Source organism: Puma concolor, chromosome B4 (genome assembly GCF_028749965.1).
Source record: "Puma concolor isolate L17-30 chromosome B4, mPumCon1.1.hap2, whole genome shotgun sequence".
Taxonomy (NCBI): domain Eukaryota; kingdom Metazoa; phylum Chordata; class Mammalia; order Carnivora; family Felidae; genus Puma; species Puma concolor.
The window spans coordinates 67,290,133-67,308,074 of NC_141673.1; the positions used below are offsets into that span (position 1 = coordinate 67,290,133).

Sequence of the window (17,942 nt, forward strand, 5' to 3'; positions counted from 1 at the left end):
AGATCCTTTGGTGACAGAGTGAGGCCAAAGCTTATTTTAACTGTATAGTGAAGATAAACACAGATTACAAATTCTGCTCACTTACCTTTGAAGAGCAAACACAGTGGATTCAATTCACATTGAAGTCTGAATGACTAGTTTTGAATTTCAGCAAAGGGGAAGAAGACTGGTTTCTTTGCTTACAGGGAGAAGAGTGGTAGCTCCAGCTGGAGCCCAGGGCTTTCCTCTGAATACGATACCTGTTTTGCCAACTTGCCAGGGATAGCTTGAGTACTTCTCAGATGGCCACTTATTGGTATCTTGTCTACAGTTTTTCACAATCTATCTTAAAGAGAGGTGCGGCAGGAGGTTACTTGGATTAAATCATTTTAAGAAAAACATTCATTTTATGAAAAAAACCCAGGTGGTTTATATGGCTGGAATTTCACTATTGGGAATTCACATTTCCCAGTATTTTCCCAATATTTCTTAAAATAATCTGTGTCTACATTTAAAATTCAATCAGCTGTGGGAGACATAGCACATTATTTTATTTATAAATTATTAAAATATTTAGGTCTAATAATTTTATCCTATTAGTTCCAAAGATATAGGTAGCTGAGGATTACTCTACATCTAACCCTTCATCTGCCCAGTATAATCACATGGAAAATGTTGAGAATTGGAAAAAATGTCCGGGAAGGTGTAGTAATGAGGATAGGAGGAAAAACAGTTACTGCTGGAAGAGAGAACTTGTGTGCCCCTGGTTGGGAGGCATCTGGAATGGGGAGAAGCAGTGTGCATAGAAGTTACACTTCACTGACCTTAGTATTTCCCCCTGAAATCCTTTTTTCCTTTTCCTTTTACCATCTACATTACTGGAGACTAGAACTGATAGGGAGGAAAAAAATTAACTCTCTTTTCTAGCATATGCGATTAGACTTTTATAATGTATAACATTTATAATATATAACATATTCTATAAATTCTGGCCATCCAGGAACTCCCTGTCTACTCTGTTGTGTTTCCTCTATATGTCTTCAGAATAGGAACCTCTCACCTGGCTTGTTTCAGTCTCCCTTAAACCTGAAATTTCTAGATTAGTGAAAAATTTGTAGAAAGAATGCAAGAAATCAACAAAACCCATTTTCAACAATACTCTGGAAGCACAGACAAGCATTATGGAGAAGATAGTAAGAATGACTGATGACAAAACCCTTGGTGGAGGACAAATCTTTAAAGCCCTGTTTGATGTAACTAACTGGTGGTTAGAGTTCTGAGCTAGGCTCCAGCACAGGGAAATAGTGATGTTTGGGCACGGATGAGAAGGGTGGCCTCAAAGAGACAGGAGTAGAAGGTCAGATGAGAAGAGACAAATATAACCTGGAAGTCTCTAGTGGGGGTGGGGATGGGGTGAAGACCATTACAGATACCGTGGAGGACATTACCCAGCTCATGACACTTCCTGGCACAGAAGATATCTGTTTGCTCTGGTTTTTCCATAGGGTAAGGAGTCATCTGCAATCAGGTGCTCTTTTTGCAAGAATCAGTACTTCTAGACTCCAATTATTGAGCTAGTAGATAATTTTTTTCTTAGTTAGAAGTCTCAGTGATGGCAGGAAAATAGACTGTCTCTGATAAACGTGTTTTAAATAACATGTTTCGGTCTTTCTTACTAACCACGGTAGAAAAATACTCAGATTCCTACAAGAGGTATCTGAGAAACCTGTCTCATGTGATCCAGATGAAATCACATGGGCATCTGTTCCTTTAGCTGCCTTTGTGATTCTAAATACTGGGCTAAAGTATCAGTGAAGAAGCAATTTCCGGACATAATCCATTAGAAAGGCAATCAGTAAATTGGCCAGCTGAGTTTGGGGACTCAGGAGACAGATGAATTTCTAAATTCCCTGAAGTCACAGCCAAATACCAAACTTTAATTAACCAGAAGAGTTGAAACTTGTAAGAATCATAGGGCATTCTCTCTCTCTGTATTCAGACTATTTGGGTCAAAGCAAACGTCTTGATCCTTTGGTGGATGTCCCGTGGGTTTTGAAAGTCGGAAGGCTGGGTAGCAGTTTCCAGTGGACCCGTAAGGAGCTGGATGGTTCATTTAGGAAATCACAGGGAATTATTTTCCTCCATCCATATGAATGGGGAAGTATACAAATTGTGATGATCAAAGGAGTTAATTAACAGAAAATGTATTTTTAGATGTCTAATCAATTTTTCCCATCCTAGATTGATAAAGCTTTATGATTCAGCCCACTTATGGTATGGCACACTCAGGCCAACAAAAATTACAACATCCCCACCATCATTGGCATAGGATTTTCATAATTTCATAGTCTCAATAACACTTTATAGTTTTAATCTTTAAAATTTTTGCCAATATGTGAATACATATAAGGTTTTTAACTATAATTCTCACTTCCCTGATTACTAAAGGTTGAGCATGCTTTTATAGTTTTTAACATTTTATTTTATCATGGTAAGAACACTTAACATGAGATCTGCCCTCTTAACAAATTTCAAGCGTGCAACACATTATTTATAGTGGGTACAATGCTGTTCAGCAGATCTCTAGAGCGTATTCATCTTGCTGAACTGAAACTTTATGCCTATTGCTTAGTAACTACTTATTTCCACCTCTCCCCATTCCCTAGAAATCACTATTCCACTCTTAGACCCTATGAATTTTGCTATTTTAGATAACTCATGTAAATGGACTCATGTGGTATTTTTCTTTCTGTGACTGGCTTATTTCACTTGGCATAATGCCTTCCAGAGTCACCCACGTTGTTGCATATTGAAGCATTTCCTTTTTCTTTTTTTAAATAATTTCCTTCTTTTTAAATGCTGAAAGCATTCCATTGTGTGTCAATATTGCATTTCTTTATCTGTTTGTCCTCTGATAAACATTTAAGTTACCTCCACATGTTGGCTATTGGAAAGAGTGCTGCAATGAGCATGGGAGAGCTAATATTCTTTGAGATACTGATATCAACACTCTTGGATAAGTACCCAAATGTGGGGGCGCCTGGGTGGCGCAGTCGGTTAAGCGTCCGACTTCAGCCAGGTCACGATCTCGCGGTCCGTGAGTTCGAGCCCCGCGTCGGGCTCTGGGCTGATGGCTCAGAGCCTGGAGCCTGTTTCCGATTCTGTGTCTCCCTCTCTCTCTGCCCCTCCCCCGTTCATGCTCTCTCTCTGTCCCAAAAATGAATAAACGTTGAAAAAAAAATTAAAAAAAAAAAAAAAAGTACCCAAATGTGTGATTGCTGGACAGTATCATAGCTCTATTTTTAATTTTTTCAGGACTCTCCATACTGTTAGCTATAGTGGTTGTACCATTTTGCTTTCCCATCAACAGAGTGCAGGGGCTCAAATTTCTCTACATTGTCACCAACACATGTCATGTTTTCTTATAGTAGCCACTCTGACAGGTGTGAGGTGATCTCACCTTGTGGTTTTGATTTGCATTTCCCTGATGATTATTCATATTGAGCACTTATTGGCCATTTGTGGCTAAACCACGTTAGGCCACAAAACGAGTCTCAATAGATTTAAAGAGATTGAATCATGCAAAGTATCTTCTCTTACCACAGAGGCATGAAGCTATAAACCAGCACAGAGGGGAACAGAAAAATTAGCAAATACATGGAAATTAAACTACACACTCTTAATCTATGGGTCAAAGAAGAAACACAAGCAGGGTTAAAGAATACTTTGAGAAGAATGAAAAGGGGACACGACATACCAACTTTATGGCATGCAGTGAAAACAGTCCTGGAGGGAAATGTGTAGCTGTAAATACCTACATGGAAGGAAAAGACACATCTCAAATGAAGAAAATAACTTTTCACCTTAAGGAACAAAATACAGAAGAGCAAACCAAACCCAAGAAGAAAGGAAATAAATATTAGAGTGGAGCTAAATGAAATAGAAAATAGAAAAACAGGGGCGCCTGGGTGGCTCAGTTGGTTAAGTGTTGGACTTTGGCTCAGGTCATGATCTCACAGTTCTCGTGGGTTTGAGCCCCGCATCGGGCTCTGTGCTGACAGCTCGGAGCCTGGAGCCTGCTTCGGATTCTGTGTCTCTCTCTCTCTCTCTGCCCCTCCCCAACTTGTGCTCTGTCTCTCTCACAAATAAATAAATGTAAAAAAAAAAAAAAAGAGAGAGAGAAGAGAATAGAAAAACAGAGTGAATAAGAGAACAAAATTTGGATTTTTGAAAAGATGAACAAAATTGATAAAACCTGAGCTACAATGAGCAAGAAAAAAAGATTCAACAAAATCAAATATGAAAGTGGGGATGTTTCTATTATGTTACAGAAATTCAAAGAACTGTAAGAGAATACTATGAACAACTGAATGCCAACAAATTAGATAGATTATATGAAATGAAGAGTTTTCTGGCTAGCACACAAACTACCAAAACTTACTCAAAAAGAAATAGAAAACCTGAACATACTTATGACAAAGAGATAATATGAGTTTTCAAAAGTCTCAACTAAAAAAAAAAAAAAAAATCCCAGGACCAGATGGATTCGCCAGTAAATTCTACCAAATGTTTAAAGAATTAACACCAACCATTCTCAATCTCTTCAAAAAGATAAGAGGATGGAACACTTCCTACTCATTCTATGAGGCCAGCATCACCCTGCTATCAAAGCTAGACAAAGACATCACAAGAAAGGAAACTTAACAGAGCAATATCCCTTACAAATATGTGAAAAAATACTTAACAAAATACTAGAAAATATGTCAAATCCAGCAGCTTATCAAAAGAACTATACAACATGACCAAGAGAGATTTATCTTAGGAAGGCAAGGTTTGTTCAAATACAAAAATCAATCAATGTAATTCAACACATCCTAGAATGATGGGAGTGGGAGGCATGATTGTTTCAAGTGATGCAATAAAAGCATTTAACAAGATTCAACCCTCTTTCATGATTAAAAAAACAAACAACTCTAAAAAGTCAACAACCTAGGAATAGATGGAAACAATCTCAACATAGTAAAGTTCCTATATGAAAAGCCCACAGCTAACATCAGACTTACTGCAAGACTGAAACTTTTCCTCTAAAATCAAGAAAAATACAAGGACATATTTCACTTTCACCGCTTTCTATTCAATGTAGTACTGGAAGTGAATAAGTATTTTTGACTTTTGAATAAGTGTTCTATTAAGCGACCAAAATCACTGACTCCAGTCTTTTGTGTGTCTCAATAAACATGTGTCATCAGATAAAATATAACAATTCTCCCTGTCAAAATAGAGGTAAACGATGCTGTCTCTGTTTTTGGAATAATCTTTAAAACAAAATTTTCACACTGCCTGAGTTGATGCTCATTTTGATTAAGCAATTTATTTCCAAAGATGAAGCTGCCTTTCTTCAGGTCCATTAACCTGAGGCTAGAACCTGCCATTGCCGATTGCACTGGTCTCTGCACTGCTTTTTGCAACGCCGTTGTTTTGAGTGTTCACAAATGAGTCAGATGCAAGTTGGATAGAGTGAAAAATAACCGTCTCTGATTTTTTAAACTCATTTTATCAACAGAATGTTCAGACCAAACATCCTTAAAGACACAATCCATGTCAATGTGGGAAATAAATTGGTGAACTTTATGTCACTATACATCTCCCTAGGTAATTTCCAAATGGAGAATCCCACCTACATGGACAAGAGGGAAATACTATCCATCCTGCTTACTTTAAAGTCCTTCAGGCCCTACGGTTTACAGATAGACAGTTAACCCTAAAATTGCAAAGGCTGTATTTGTGAGAATGCCCTCAGACTCTCATAAACCTCAATTCTTCCAGTTAATGAGTTTCAAGTTTGGTTTGAGGATATGACCTCAGAGAATACCACTCTCTTCTGAGCTCCATAAGCTGAATTACTGGCTTTTCTTCTTTTTTAAAAACATGTTTATTTATTATTGAGAGACAGAGAGAAACAGAGCATGAGCATGGGAGGGGCAGAGAAAGAGGAGGAGACACAGAATCCAAAGCAGGCTCCAGGCTCTGAGCTGCCAGCACAGAGCCTGATGTGGGGCTCGAACCCACAAACTGTAAGATCATGACCTGAGCTGAAGTTGGATGCTCAACCGAGCCACCCAGGTGCCCCTCCTGGCTTTTCTTCTGCTAGATTATATCTGAACCTGAGCTGATATTCTTTGTCCAGTACATAGAATCACAAAGGCAGCTAAATGAAGAGGAGCCTCTGTGATTGAGTCTGGGATGACATGAGAGAAGTCTCTCTTGTGTTCCTTTCAGGATCTGGATGTCTCCCACTGTATTTTGTGAGTGACAGATTTCAGTTGATTAAGTGTGCTTAAGCTTCTCTATCTGCCTTCACCCATTGTGACTTGCCAATAGGTCAAACTTATGTCTGTGCTTTCTCTAGTTAAGCTATAGAAAAAATGGTTTTCTTGTGCATAGAGATCCCCAGACCAAAGACAACTTCTTATACCATGGTAAGACCAAAACCAAAAGAGTACTTTATTCCAGAAAAAGTTAGACCTCCATTGTTTCTCTAAAGTTTCCCCTTGTTCCCACCTAGAGACTTCTAGGTCTGGATTCCTTTTTCTTAGCTAGGCTTTTTTTTTTTTTTTTTTTTTTTAAATGCCTGGATCTTCTAGGGAACTCCTTTTGCCTTAAGTTCTCAAATCATCTTTTCCTTGTGCGAGGGTCTGAGTTCTGGACGCTTAGTGCATAATGATTTTTTTAATCTACTTTGAGGCTTTTATTTCTAGTTGTTCTTAGAATCCACTAAATAAATCTTTATGCTCTCTTAGAAGTGTTGAGTATACACTGACTATAAAATGTGCATTGATCTGGGAAGCTAAGACCAAGAGCTAAGAGGTTCCTAGTTGGAGAAGATAGTGAGATTTAGTGACCTAGGAGGGTCCTCCTCCTCTTCTAGACCCTAAATGCATGAGCTAAAAATAGTTTATTTTTCTGCTAATATTATTCATACCATCGTCTCTGGTCAACAGAATTATTGATGGAAGAAAGAAGGGGAAGACCACACATCAGGGAGGTTTCTGGGGACAATATTGAGTTATATGGAGTTTGTTTTTCATGCACACAGATTGCAAGCATGTGGCCCTTCTCTCCACTCATGTGTTTGTTCCTGGGATACCCAGAGTCTTTATCTGCTGACTGACTTAATTTCTTCATACTAGTTGTCCAGAATGTTTCTGTCTTCTAGCACTAGCCCTATCTTTTATCAATCTACCCATCCATTCATTGATGCAATTAACTAACATTCTCTGTCTGATTGCATGTAGAATAGGTAAATTGTGTGACATTTCTCCTTGGAATGTCTTCAGTCACCTATTTCCATGGAAATTATATAAGATTATTGGATCTAAAGAAGGTAATAATTTATAATATCATTAAATGCACATTGCCATCAGAATTGATTGAATTTGGGCACATATTAATTTAAGTGGAATGAATTCACAGTAGTATAGATTTAGATATAAATCATAGGGTGGAGACTGATGATTATTTTGGATTATTCTTAAAATGATCCAGAAAATGCCATCTCTTGTTCCAGTTCTCTTTAAGATGAGATCTGACAAACATATAAGATACCAACAAGTGATCTGTTTGACAAGTGCTCAAACACAGCTACCAGAGTTAATTGGTAAGTTTGCACACCTTAGTAAGAGGATCTCATTTGGGCTCCACTTTATTTTTCATCTGTTTTGTCAGTGTAAGTTCCCAAACTTCCCTTCTCTTTTTACTGGGTTTAGAAATAGGCATTTGACTTCAATGTATATTGAAGCAGCAGTATGTCCTCTTGCAAGTTAAGAGAGCAGAATTTGAAATCAGTGATTGTCTTTAATTGCAAGGTTTAAATGATGCCTCTCTCTTCCTTGTCTCTAGTCAGAGACATCCCTGTGCCGGGGGCAGGGCTTGCAGATCATGGAAGCTCACATCGTGCAGTATTAGCATGGGAAAGAGGTTTTCAAATATTGAATCTCTAACTCACAGCTTCTTGAACATTCTTTGGATGTGCCAGGGTTTACTGAAGCTGAGTGTTCTGGAACAAAAATGGAATACCATTCAGGTTTATACTGAAAGTTAAATATGGAAAAACTGGGGCAAATATCTAGCCCAAACTAGACAGTATCAGACCTGTAAACACAGAGAACACACTGATGCTTGTCAGAGGGTAGGGGGAATGGGCAATATGGGTGAAGGGGCATGGGAGATACAGCATTCCAGTTATGGAATGAATGAATCATGGGAATAAAAGGCACAGCATAAGGAATATAGTCAATGATACTGCAATAGTGATGTGTCGGGACAGATGGTAATAACTACACTTATGGTGAACATTGCATAACGTATAAACATGTTGGATCACTATCTTGTACACTTAAAATGAATGTAACATTGTCAATGACAGTAGGAAAAAAATAGGTGAAGCTTTATGTTTAACATTAAAAAAACCCCGAGGCTTAGATTGATAAATCTTGTTTGGGTCTCCAATTTGAACAGCTAGAATTTATATCAACTCTACCTGACTCTGTGTCCAGAGCTTATTCTATTATTGTACAGTGCTGTTTCCAAGTTCCTCCTGAAAAAAGTAAAACTTCTGTGCTCAACATTTAAGGATTAACCAATCTTTGTAGTAACACCTACACGTGCAGATACCGTGTTTCACTTGGTCTTGTTTGGGTCCATGGTGCTGGGTAGTTTAAAAGTTCCCTGGATGGTTCTAGCATGCCTCCAGGCTGCGGAATTCAGGGAACACATTTGTCTGACCTGACTTCTCCAGATGCCCTCATTACTCTTCTTCTCCCTGCCTTGACTTCAGCTGATACTTGGCTAAAATTTTTAACCTTCAAATTCTGACCCAAATGCTACTTACTTTTCAACCTTCACCTTAATTTCTACTTCTTCCATTACATCCATCTTGATTATTTCCTTCTATGCCTGCTTGGGTTATGGAAATAAATGATATCATGGTTCTTGCTTTTCCACAGTTTTCCTTTCTTTGGTTTCAGTTCCTATGGTCAACCATGGTGCAGAAGCAGATGCTTCTCCTTCTGACCTATTGTCAGGGGATCCACAGGCGTTCATTTTGTAGTGGTTGTGAAGGGCTGGCAGGAGTCTTCTCCTCTGCCACACTCACTGGCACCTAAATATTCCTCTCTCTTCCCTAGCAGTTGTGAGCCAGTAGCACATTTCTGTCCTCATGTGGAGGGTTGCTTAAATCTATTCATCTACACACATATTCATATCAGTTAGATAATTTATCAGTTTGTCCACTTAACTAGTCATATATTCTTTCATTTACTCATTCATTCATCTGTCCTACCTGTGAACTCATTCATCAATTTGCCTATGTCTCCATTTGTTCTGCTAGGTGAATACACTTCTATGTCCTGGTTTTCCAAGCATATTTCCCAACATCCAGAACTAAATTCCCTTGCTAGTTTTTTTCAAACCCAGCTTGAAACCTGACCATCACTGAACACTCAGACTCTACTCCTCCATAAGCCTTCCTGCTTGGCAGGAAGCCTTACTTGGCAACTGCTTACAGTAATCATGACCTATCCATTGAACTCTTAATCTACCCCATCTCCCCCAAAGTTTACATGATGTCATGGTCTGATGACAGTATTGCCAACAGAATTCACCACAACAGATTCTACTCTTGTGGGGCCCATGAATGTCTTGGCTTCTGCTCTTCCAGGGTTTCCCCTCTTTCCCTTTTAAGTATTTAGACAGGTTTCCATACTTCAAGTTCTTCTCAGAACCTAAATTCAAATGATCTCTTAGTTTTGTCTGGTGTAATCCTCAACCTAGGGTGGTGGCTCCAATTAATTCATATTCTGCAGTGGTGGATAAGCAGATGAGGTCTTTTTTTTCCTTATATGTAAGTTTGTTTGTAAAGTTTTGTTGAAATAAACAGTTTATTGCGTTCTTCAGTAGCAAAGACTTTTCTCTGCATTTGGAATTTACTGTGTTAAAAATTTTTTTAATTTGAGTATAGTTGATGCACAGTGTTACATTAATTTCAGGTGTACAACATAATGATTCAACAAGTTTATGCATTATGCTATGTTCACCACAAGTGTAGCCACCCCTTGTCCTGATACATTTCTATTGCAATATCATCTACTATATTCCTTATGCTGTGCCTTTTATTCCTGTGACTTGTTTATTTCATGACTTGAATCCTGTATCTCCCTCTCCCCTTCACCCATTTTATCCAACCATCCTCTGGCATAGTTTTAGGAATTTTAATCTCCTTTTTTATCCCTGTTCCTCAACATACATAATCACTTGCACACTTGTGCACAACGCCACCCCCCGGCTACCTACATTGCACATTTCAACTGGTTTCTTGAATCAAATAATTAAATATATCAGGGACATGTGATATGCAGAATAAAATAAATATAGGAGTTTTTTGGGTTTTTTCTCATTTAAAATTTAAGTATGTGTTTGTTTGTTTGTTTATTTATTTATTTATTCCATTTTATTTTTTAAAATTTACATCCAAATTAGTTAGCATATAGTGCAACAATGATTTTAGGAGTAGATTCCTTAGTGCCCCTGACCCATTTAGCCCATCCCCCCTCCCACAACCCCTCCACTAACCCTCAGTTTGTTCTCCATATTTATGAGTCTCTTCTGTTTTGTCCCCTTCCCTGTTTTTATATTATTTTTGTTTCCCTTCCCTTATGTTCATCTCTTTTGTCTCTTAAAGTCCTCACATGAGTGAAGTCATATGATTTTTGTCTTTCTCTGACTGACTAATTTCACTTAGCATAATACCATCCAGTTCCATCCACATAGTTGCAAATGGCAAGATTTCATTCTTTTTGATTGCCGAGTAATATTCCATTGTGTGTGTGTGTGTGTGTGTGTGTGTGTGTGTGTGTGTGTGTGTGTATATATATATATATATATATACATCCATATATATATATACCACATCTTCTTTATCCATTCATCCATTGATGGACATTTGGGCGCTTTCCATACTTTGGCTATCATTGATAGTGCTGCTATAAACATTGGGATGCATGTGCCCCTTCAAAACAACATACCCCTTGGATAAATACCTAGTAGTGCAATTTCTGGGTTGTAGGGTAGTTCTATTTTTAGTTTTTTGAGGAACCTCCATACTGTTTTCCAGAGTGGCTGCACCAGCTTGCATTCCTATCAACAATGCAAAAGAGATCCTCTTTCTCCACATCCTTGCCAACATCTCTTGTTGCCTGAGTTGTTAATATTAGCCATTCTGACAGGTGTCAGGTGGTATCTCATTGTGGTTTTGATTTGTATTTCCCTGATGATGAGTGATGTGGAGCATTTTTTCATGTGTCGGTTGGCCATCTAGATGTCTTTTTTGGAGAAGTGTCTATTCATGTCTTTTGCCCATTTCTTCACTGGATTATTTGTTTTTTGGGTGTTGAGTTTGATAAGTTCTTTATAGATTTTGGATAGTAACCCTTTATCTGATATGTCATTTGCAAATATCTTCTCCCATTCTGTCAGTTGCCTTTGAGTTTTGCTGATTGTTTCCTTTGCTGTGCAGAAACTTTTTATTTTGATGAGGTCCCAGTAGTTCATTTTTGCTTTTGTTTCCCTTGCCTCTAGAGACGTGTTGAGTAAGAAGTTGCTGAGGCCAAGATCAAAGAGGTTGTTGCCTGCTTTCTCCTCAAGGATTTTGATGGCTTTCTGTCTTACATTTAGGTCTTTCATCCATTTTGAGATAATTTTTGTGTATGGTGTAAGAAAGTGGTTCAGGTTCATTTTTCTGCATGTTGCTGTCCAGTTTTCCCAGCACACTTCTGAAGAGACTGTGTTTATTCCATTGGATATTCTTTCCTGCTTTGTCAAAGATTAGTTGGCCATACACTTGTGGGTCCATTTCTGGGTTCTCTATTCTGTTCCATTGATCTGAGTGTCTGTTCTTGTGCCAGTACCATACTGTCTTGATGGTTACAGCTTTGTAGTATAGCTTGAAGTCTGGGATTGTGATGCCTCCTGCTTTGGTTTTCTTTTTCTTTTAATTTTTTTTTTTTCAACGATTATTTATTTTTGGGACAGAGAGAGACAGAGCATGAACGGGGGAGGGGCAGAGAGAGAGAGGGAGACACAGAATCGGAAACAGGCTCCAGGCTCTGAGCCATCAGCCCAGAGCCCGACGCGGGGCTCGAACTCCCGGACCGCGAGATCGTGACCTGGCTGAAGTCAGACGCTTAACCGACTGCGCCACCCAGGCGCCCCTGGTTTTCTTTTTCAAGATCGTTTTGGCTATTTGGGGTCTTTTCTGGTTCTGTACAAATTTTAGGATTGTTTGTTCTAGCTCTGTGAAGAATGCTAGTGTTATTTTGATAGTGATTGCATTGAATATGTAGAATTGCTTTGGGTAGAATCGACATTTTAACCATATTTGTTCTTCCTATCCAGGAGCATGGAATCTTTTTCCATTTTTTTGTGTCTTCTTCAATTTCTTTCATAAGCTTTCTATAGTTTTCAGCGTATAGATTTTTCATCAGTTATAGCATTTTAAATTTCATTTTGACTATTTTTTACTTCTTTTATCTCTGCAGAAAGGGATTCTAATCTATTTTTGACTCCAGCTAGTATTCTTATTATCGTGATTCTAAATTCTGGTTCAGATATCTTGTTTGTATCTGTGTTGGTTAAATCCCTGGCTGTCATTTCGTTGTGCTCTTTCTGTTGGGGTGAATTCCTTCATTTTGTCATTTTGAAGGGAGAAAAGGAATTAATGAGGTAGAAAAATTAAAATTAAAAAAATTAAAATTAAAAAATTAAACACACACACACACACACACACACACATCTAATAAATGATGCTAGATCCTAGGTGTGTTTTGGTCTGGGTGTTGAAAGTGGTCTGACAGATTAGAGGGAAAAACAGTGCAGGGGAAAAAAAGGAAATTGTTTGAGAATTTGAAAAAATGAATACATTGAAGTAGACTAAAATGAGACGATGGGAGGAAAATACAATTTGAAAGAATTTACACAAAAGTAAAGAATATAGTAGAAAAAATTAAAGATATTTTTAATAAAAATTAAAAATAAAAATGAATTTTTCTCTTCCTGTATTTAAGAAAAAGAAAAGAAATGAAAAAGAGAAAAAAGAAAAAAAGAAATCATTTGAAAATTTGAAAAAGTGAATACACTGAAGTAGACTAAAATAAAATGATGGAAGTAAGATAGAATTTGAAAGAATTTACACAAAAGTAAAGAACATAGTAGAAAAATTAAAGAAAAATATTTTTAATAAAAATTGAAAGTAAAAATGAAGTTTTTCTCTTTCTGCATTAAAGAAAAAGAAAAGAAATGAAAAAGAGAAAAAGGAAAAAAGGAAAGAAAATTGAATGGATGCACCTGCTAACAGATGGAAATAGGACTGAAATTACTTCGTTTTCCCCTAGAAGTCAGACTATGTAGCGCTTTATAGTCCATAAACTAAGTAGGTGGTGAGACTTGTGTTCTTGAAGAGTGAGGTTGACCCAGTTGGGCGGGGCTCAGTGTAATGGCTCCGTTCTCCACTAGATGGCGCTGCTAGCTTATTGGGGTGGATTGTTGTGGTGCTCGTAGGTGCATGTGTGCATGTGTGGGAGCGGTGAAAATGGTGTCACCCAGCTATCCAGTCTCTAGTATCGGAACTCTGTTCTCCCTATCAGCAATTGTGCACCCGTCGTCTGTCTTCAGCTTTCATCCACTCCCCGCTTCTTCACTGTCTGTGAAGCCCCAGGCAGTACCTCTCTCCTGAGTTTTGTCTCAGATGCGGCTATTTTCCCCGGCCCCTTATTTCTGAAGGACTGCAGCTTTGACCTGGTCTGCCCCTCTGTGGGAGGGTCTCACCCAGCAATGGCTGAACAATGGCCAAATGTTGGCTGCACCCAGGAACGCTTGCTGGAACCTGCTGCTGCCGGAGCCCTGAGACTGCAGCCAGGTGCCAGCCTGCCCCAGAAAAAGTTCGCAAGAGAGTGTAGCAGCAGCTTTTCAGGGATTATGGAAAATCACAACACACATCTGGCACCAGACCTCAGCCTTAATGACCTTGTTCCAGCACCAGCAAATGTGGCCATTTTCTGGGATCTGCTGGGACCAGGTGGCTTCAACAGTATCTACCAAATGTCCTTCCAGCAATGGAACCTCTTTTCTCCGTGTGGCCTGAGAACCTCCTGGACCTCACTCTGTTCCTGGGGATTTGCCCTTCCCACCAGAGCACCTCCAGGTATTGAGCTGCAGAGTTGCAGACTTTGTGCTTCCCTTGTTTACAGTCTTAATGAAATTTAAACCCTCTCCTTTCTCCTTTCTCCCTTTTTAGTTTAGTCCCTGTGGCTGTTTCCAATTTTCCACTTTCTCTCCAGCTGCTTTTGGGGAGGGGTGCTTTTCCAGTATCCTCCCCCCATCCCCCCCACCCCCCATCTCCATCCTCTCTCTGCCTGCAAAAGCGGCTCCCTGCCCACCACCGACTTCTCTCACCCCAACTTCACCTCTCCGTGCCACGTACCTGCTGAATTCTGTGGTTCAGGTTGTGAAGATTGTTGTGTTAATCCTCCAGTCAGTTTTCTAGGTGTGTAGGATGGTTTAGTGTTGGTCTGGCTGTATGTCATGGATGCAAGACACACAAAAAACTTCCATGCTGTTCCACCATCTTGGCTCTTTTGAGAAAGAACCAATTTCTCACATGATCCAGTCTTCAAAACAAATGGCAATTAAAGGAGATGAAAACAATTAGTTATGGGCTAGTAAGAAAAATTATATGAATTTCTCCAGAGCCATTGGGTCAGAAGAGTCACAAAGGGAAAGAACATAGATGTGCTGATTCAGGGTTCAGAAGTTGTTCATGAGGCACTGGATGATGGAAAGGTTCTAGGGAGGGGAGGGTGAGTAGATAGGAAATCTCTGAAAAAGACAAGCAGGCTGAGGAGAAAGAGAGACATATACAGAGGATGAGATACAAACTCTGAAGAAGAGATGGCACAAAGGGTAGGTGAATATGTCATGCTTCTGTGTTTATTCCATGGGAGTATCTTCTATCACGGCTGTAGGAAACCACACCCCACCACTGAGCCCATCCTCTTGGGACTGTCTGCTGAACCCCATATCCAGGTGCTCCTGTTTGTGAATTTCTTGGTGATTTACCTTCTGACTTACATGGGGACCCTGGTGATGCTCCTGGTGATCCTCCCCTCCCTGCCCCCAAGAAAGAAAGTACTTCTTTCTCAGTCACCTCTCTTCCCTAGATCTTTGTATCTCCTTTGTCACCATGCCCAAAATGCTGGAGAATCTCCTGTTTCAGAGGAAACCAATCTCAATAGAGCTGACTCAGGGTGTGTGTGTGTGTGTGTGTGTGTGTGTGTGTGTGTGTGTGTGTGTTTTGCATTCAGGGATCAAAGCCTTTCTGTTCTTTGTGATGACCTATGACCACTATGCTGCCTGCCATCTGCCACCCACTGTTCTCTGGTCAGCTGATAAGTAAAAATTGTGTGGGGGTCTGGTATGGGTCTCATGGAGACTGAGATTTGGGATGCTCATGTTATGCCTTACTTGAGCTGCGAGCTGCCTTCTTTATTCCCTCTGTCCTGCTCTCACATCTCTGCCAACTTTGCAGTCCTGGTATGTTCTACCATCATTCATACCCTTTTGACCATCTTCCTGATCCTCTTCTCTTACTCCTGCATTATTGACACCATCCAGAGCATCAGCTCGACCTCAGGCAGAAGCAAGGCCTTCTGCACCTGCTCCTCCCACCTTACCTCAACGATCTTCTCTTATGGTTTAGGTTTTCCTTACTGTCTTATGCTAACCTCTGGTTGCCCACTGGAGGTGGTTTTCTCTATGCAGTACAGTGTGGTCACTCCCCTAGTGAATTCCTTTCTTTACAGCCTGAAGAACAAGGAAGTAAAAGCAGGTCTGAAAAGAATGTTTCAAAAAGGTTTGTAACAGCTCAGAGAACAGAGAAGAGTCCGAAGATGACTGGGAAATAGGGCAGAATTGCATCTAGATGGCTGGATAACAAGCATTAAGAAAATTTTTCTTTCCTAATGTCAGCCATAACAAAATATCTTGAACAAGCCTCTTTGCTTTAGGAGGCTTAAGAAAAGGCCAAGCGCTATTTGCTTACTTTAGCTCATATTTAATTTGTTCATGGACAGCACAATGGATCAGATAATTATTTCAATCAAGAAAATTGGTACATACTTGTTCTTTCTTCATCTGTGGAACATTCTCAGTAGATTTACTACTGATAAAAATGTCTGTGACCTGAATTCTTTTTTTTTATTTTTATTTTTATTTTTTATTATTTTTTTTTATATATGAAATTTATTGTCAAATTGGTTTCCATACAACACCCAGTGCTCATCCCAAAAGGTGCCCTCCTCAATACCCATCACCCACCCTCTCCTCCCTCCCACCCCCCATCAACCCTTAGTTTGTTCTCAGTTCTCAACAGTCTCTTATGCTTTGGCTCTCTCCCACTCTAACCTCTTTTTTTTTTTTTTCCTTCCCCTCCCCCATGGGTTCCTGTTAAGTTTCTCAGGATCCACAGAAGAGTGAAACCATATGGTATCTGTCTTTCTCTGTATGGCTTATTTCACTTAGCATCACACTCTCCAGTTCCATCCACGTTGCTACAAAAGGCCATATTTCATTTTTTCTCATTGCCACGTAGTACTCCATTGTGTATATAAACCACAATTTCTTTATCCATTCATCAGTTGATGGACATTTAGGCTCTTTCCATAATTTGGCTATTGTTGAGAGTGCTGCTATGAACATTGGGGTACAAGTGCCCCTATGCATCAGTACTCCTGTGTCCCTTGGATAAATTCCTAACAGTGCTATTGCTGGGTCATAGGGTAGGTCTATTTTTAATTTTCTGAGGAACCTCCACACTGCTTTCCAGAGCGGCTGCACCAATTTGCATTCCCACCAACAGTGCAAGAGGGTTCCCGTTTCTCCACATCCTCTCCAGCATCTATAGTCTCCTGATTTGTTCATTTTGGCCACTCTGACTGGCGTGAGGTGATACCTGAGTGTGGTTTTGATTTGTATTTCCCTGATAAGGAGCGACGCTGAACATCTTTTCATGTGCCTGTTGGTCATCCGGATGTCTTCTTTAGAGAAGTGTCTATTCATGTTTTCTGCCCATTTCTTCACTGGGTTGTTTGCTTTTCGGGTGTGGAGTTTGGTGAGCTCTTTATAGATTTTGGATACTAGCTCTTTGTCCGATATGTCATTTGCAAATATCTTTTCCCATTCTGTTGGTTGCCTTTTAGTTTTGTTGGTTGTTTCCTTTGCTGTGCAGAAGCTTTTTATCTTCATAAGGTCCCAGTAATTCACTTTTGCTTTTACTTCCCTTGCCTTTGGGGATGTGTCGAGTAAGAGATTGCTACGGCTGAGGTCAGAGAGGTCTTTTCCTGCTTTCTCCTCTAAGGTTTTGATGGTTTCCTGTCTCACATTCAGGTCCTTTATCCATTTTGAGTTTATTTTTGTGAATGGTGTGAGAAAGTGGTCTAGTTTCAACCTTCTGCATGTTGCTGTCCAGTTCTGCCAGCACCATTTGTTAAAGAGACTGTCTTTTTTCCATTGGATGTTCTTTCCTGCTTTGTCAAAGATGAGTTGGCCATACGTTTGTGGGTCTAGTTCTGGGGTTTCTATTCTATTCCATTGGTCTATGTGTCTGTTTTTGTGCCAATACCATGCTGTCTTGATGATGACAGCTTTGTAGTAGAGGCTAAAGTCTGGGATTGTGACGCCTCCTGCTTTGGTCTTCTTCTTCAAAATTACTTTGGCTATTCGGGGCCTTTTGTGGTTCCATATGAATTTTAGGATTGCTTGTTCTAGTTTCGAGAAGAATGCTGGTGCAATTTTGATTGGGAATGCATTGAATGTGTAGATAGCTTTGGGTAGTATTGACATTTTGATAATATTTA

At 39.5% G+C, this 17,942-nt stretch overlaps 1 pseudogene; it reads left to right on the forward strand.

Moving 5' to 3' along the window:
- Nucleotides 1–14,948: 14,948 nt before the first annotated feature.
- LOC147579193 (olfactory receptor 8S1-like) lies at nt 14,949–15,981 on the forward strand (annotated as a pseudogene).
- Nucleotides 15,982–17,942: the final 1,961 nt, after the last annotated feature.